We start from the raw sequence: 4,511 nt of genomic DNA on the forward strand, positions 1-4,511 counted from the left end.
AAAGCTGATTTACTCAGCTGTCTTTATACCTGTCTCCGCGTGGGTAAAAGGAGATGCTTTCATTGATGGCTATTACGGAAACGCTTGGGAACTGAAGATCAGCCCCGAGGACTCGCTGTGCTTTTCTCCCTGCCACCCCCTTCCCCTCCCTCCTGCCAGAAACCATCTGACTTCCAAACTTGGCTGTCTGAAAAAGCATGTTCTCTGATTGGCATTCCTGGAAGCAGAAAGCAAGGCAGCTCGAGTTGTGTTCTGTTACTCAGCGTGAAAAACTTCCCAGGTAGGCAGAATACAAACAAGTTAAGTTTTCTGAGATTTTTTTTTTCTTCCCCCGAACTTTGAGGAGACACCAGGGAAATATCTGGGAGCGTGACAAATAGTTTTGTTGTTGTACACATTTAAGTTTGGATATTCACCTATAATTTTACCCCAAATGGCTATGGATGCAGTAAAAAAGTGAGATGGCGCATCTTTTGTGAAAAGCTGAATTTCCTTATTAGTAAATGCATTGGAACTTGTTACAGGAAGAAATGGTCATGCTGCCTCTAATATTCTGCAGGGCAACTATGAGGTCTGTGGATTTTCTGTGAGAAAAAACCTTGCTCATAGGAAACGTGAAAACAAACAAACAAAAAAACTGCTTTCAGCTGTCCTATATTTTGTATTGCAGACAGCAGAAGAGGGTGCAAGAAATGTTTCTATCTCCGCGTCAAGTCTTCTTGTCCAAAACTGTCTTGTAAACTTTGATGAGGACTGGGGGGAAAAAAAAAAGTTTGTGTGTGTGTGCGTGTGCGTGTGGCCATGTACAATACAACCCCACACCCCACAGTCACACACACATGTCTGAACAAAGGAAAACTGAGTGAATGGAAATGAAGGGAAAACACATTTTCTCACACAGGAACTGACAAGAATTAATATTGTGGAGTTCCCTTCAAATCATGACTCCTAAAATTGTGTTTCATATTTATTTTGTGGTCACTGGGGTCAAAAGATCTGCTGTGCTGAAGACATGTTACCTCACCGTGTTCGCAACAGCGAGTGTATTACATGCCACGTTATGGACCAGACCGACTTCTTGAAAGGCTTGATAGAGGATTTATGTTAATAATTGCAGCAATCAGACAAACCACAACCCCGGCGTCTTGGGGTTTCCAGATCTCATCTGGCTGTCACTGCCAACTCTAGGCAACTGTCAGCTGGCTGGGCTCAGGGTGGTGGTGTGGCTGCAGCTGCTCCCTGCAACTTGTGCAGACGTCTCGAAAATACCTAACGGCAGGAGGTTGACTCCAAAGAGAAAGCTTTCTCTTTGTTTGTGGTTGGTTTTAAATGTTCTGTTCTAGGTGATCTTGTACCACATCTGAAGAAGCCCATTTTAGGGAACCTGATGAACTGGCATCATATTACTAATTTATTTCTTTGATATTCTCATGCTCCATCTAGGTTGGCATGCTACCAACCTGCTCACTCCTTATTCCATTACTAGATGTCCTTTAGAAAAAAAGATTAAAAGAAGGAGGGAGAGGAGGAAGAAACTTTCCTTATGCTTATTCCCAAGCTGATTAACTAAGAGACATTTCAGGCTCTGTGTACTGTTGATAGATAAGGGCATCTGAATGACTTCAGAAATAAATAGAAATAACCAGTCACCCAGAGAGCACACATCTCTGTCTTTGTGATTCTTCTTTCCTCTATCAAAAGGCTTCTCCCCAAGGCTAATGGATGGTGTCTAAACACATGTGACCTAAGAAGAGTGGACAGAGCTGGCGGCAGGCCATCTGGTTCACATCGGCCCCACTATTCACTCATGCTGTACCTTCCAGGGAACACTGCTGCTGCTGCTGCTAAGTCGCTTCAGTCGTGTCCGACTCTGTGCGACCCCATGGACTGCAGCCCACCAGGTTCCTCTGTCCAAGGGATTTTCCAGGCAAGAGGACTGGAGTGGCTTGCCATTGCCTTCTCCTCCAGGGAACACTAGCACCACTGAAAGTCAAGAAACGTTTGTTGAAGCAAGCAAATAATTGCTGGTGTAAAAGTGTATATTTTAACCTAAGGAAAATAGTTATAGGTAGGCTCTCATTTTAGATAAGTATGTTTGCATTTAATTTGATGACTAGCAGGGAAAATTATATCTCTTTTCTAGCCATTAACCAAAAGATTATATGGAAGGTATACCAGGCATTGAGTACTTTACTGAGGGCTTCTTTGGTGGCTCAGATGGTAAAGAATCTGCCTGCAGTGCAGGAGACCCAGGTTCAATTCCTGGGTTGAGAAGGTCCCCTGGAGAAGGAAATGACTACCCACCCCAGTATTCTTACTTCCCTGGTGGTTCAGACGATTAAGCAACTGTCTACAATGCAGGAGACCCAGGTTCAATCCCTGGGCCGGGAAGATCCCATGGGAAGGAAATGGCAATCCACTCCAGTACTATTGCCTGAAAAATCCCATGGACAGAGGAGCCTGGTAGGCTACAGTCCATGGGGTCGCAAGAGTCGGACACGACTCAGCAACTTCACTCCAGTATTCTTGTCGAGAATTCCATAGACAGGGGAGCCTGGTGAGCTACAGTCCATGGAGTCACAAAGAGTTAGGACTGAGCAACTAACACTTTAACTTTTCACCTTTATTGAAAAAAAAAAAAAAAAAAAAAAGGATTATTATACATTTTGGGTCTGTCCGAGTAAGTAAATGACTCTAAATATCAACATGGCAAATTCTTCTAAGTTTATTTCTACTGATCTTGCTGGCTTCTAAAGAGAAATAAAAGAAAATAAAATTTTAAGGATTTCTAATATTTCATATTAACTAGTAAACTATAACAATTTTCTTTATTGAATTCTTCCTGACCATTCCGTATAGTGCAACATGCATCAGCCAAATATCTCCTTAGGTTCCAACTTTATCTCTTTTTATATTTTCATCTGTTTCAATGACAGAAATTCCAGAATGTTTGCAACAGTAGTGGTAGCCTGAGTCCAAACCCAAGGTTGAATGAACACACAGGAATTTTTTTTCCCTCTTTTTTCCCCCCTTAACCTTCACAAGGCAGTTGATAAGATTTATAATGGCTAGAACTCAGTCTTTATCATGAGTAAATGTTATTTTTCTCTTTCAAAAGCACTAACAAGAGAGTTAGGATTTGATCAGAAAAATAGCTTCCAGGGCTTTCTTCCAAAGTAAACTGGGCATGTAACAAGCAAATCAAATACCCTTGATTTATCATGAATAAGCAGTTAATCTGCTCCATTCTCCAGAAATAGATTGTCTTAGCTCAGTTCTGTGTATGGCAAAGGCTGGTAGCAGTCTCCTTGCAGGGTGAACAAGGTGTTTAGACTTAGGTCTTAGCTGATCTGTGAAGCATCTGTGTGTGAAAAATCTGGACAATGAAAAGCAAATGGTCCCTTTGCTTTTTCTTCTCTAGCATCCTTAAGACACTAGGCTTAAGCTGACAAAGACTGTATTCTCATGATGATAGTTTTGTGGATGATTTTGTCTTTCATATATTATTATTTTGAAAAAAAATACACTATTTGCTATAGACCAAATATTTGTGTCCCCCAAAATTTGTATGTTGAAACCTAACCTCTCATGTGATAGGACAGTATTGGGGGCCTTTGGGAGGTGCTTAGGTCACAAGGGTGGAATCCTCAAGAATGGGATTAGTGCCTGACTCCAGAGAGCTTCTTCATCTCTTCCACTGGAGACAACACAGCAAAAAGATGGCCTTCAATGAGCCAGGAAGCAGGCCCTCATCAAACACCAAATCTGTTGGCATCTTGATTTTGGACTTCCAGCCTTCACACTGTGAGAAATAAATTTCCATTGTTTATTTCAGTTGTGTATAAGCCACTCAATCCATGGTATATTGTTACAGTGGCCTGAATGGATTAAGACATCCTTTATGCAAAAGTGAGTTTGTCTGTGACAACCTGGAAGGGCAGGATGGGGGATGGGTGGGAGGGAGGCTCAAGAAGGAGGGGACACATATATTTATAGCCAATTCATGTTGTTGAACAGCAGAAACCAGCACACTGTAAAACAATTATCCTCCAATTAAAATAAATTTTAAAAAGGTGAGTTTGTTTTTTGTGAGGGAGGGGATAAACCATGTTATTTTTTCCCCTGCAGAAAAAAATAATAAACCCAAGTAGTAGTTGTTGAAAAGAAGTTAAAATAGACACTGCCCAAGAAAAAAAAAAATAGAAAAACTATACATATAGGGACTCTAACAACAGATATGGAAGGGTTTCAAAGCAACAGCTTGCTCTGTATAATCTTATTAAATGCCAATCAACTTCAAAATTGGATGTCATGGGCATTCATTTTTGAATGCTTATGGTATGAAAATAGCCCTAATTATGGAAAGCACCATATGTATAAATTTACTAACTACAATATCATATTTGGTGGAGAAAAACTGGAGACAATGATTGTTTGATGACAACAGAAAGACATGGGTTAAGGCTTAGGTTAAAAATGATAGCATCTAAACATACAGGCACCATCATACA

This window comes from Bison bison, unplaced genomic scaffold (assembly GCF_000754665.1).
Source record: "Bison bison bison isolate TAMUID 2011002044 unplaced genomic scaffold, Bison_UMD1.0 scf7180017864286, whole genome shotgun sequence".
Lineage (NCBI taxonomy): Eukaryota > Metazoa > Chordata > Mammalia > Artiodactyla > Bovidae > Bison > Bison bison.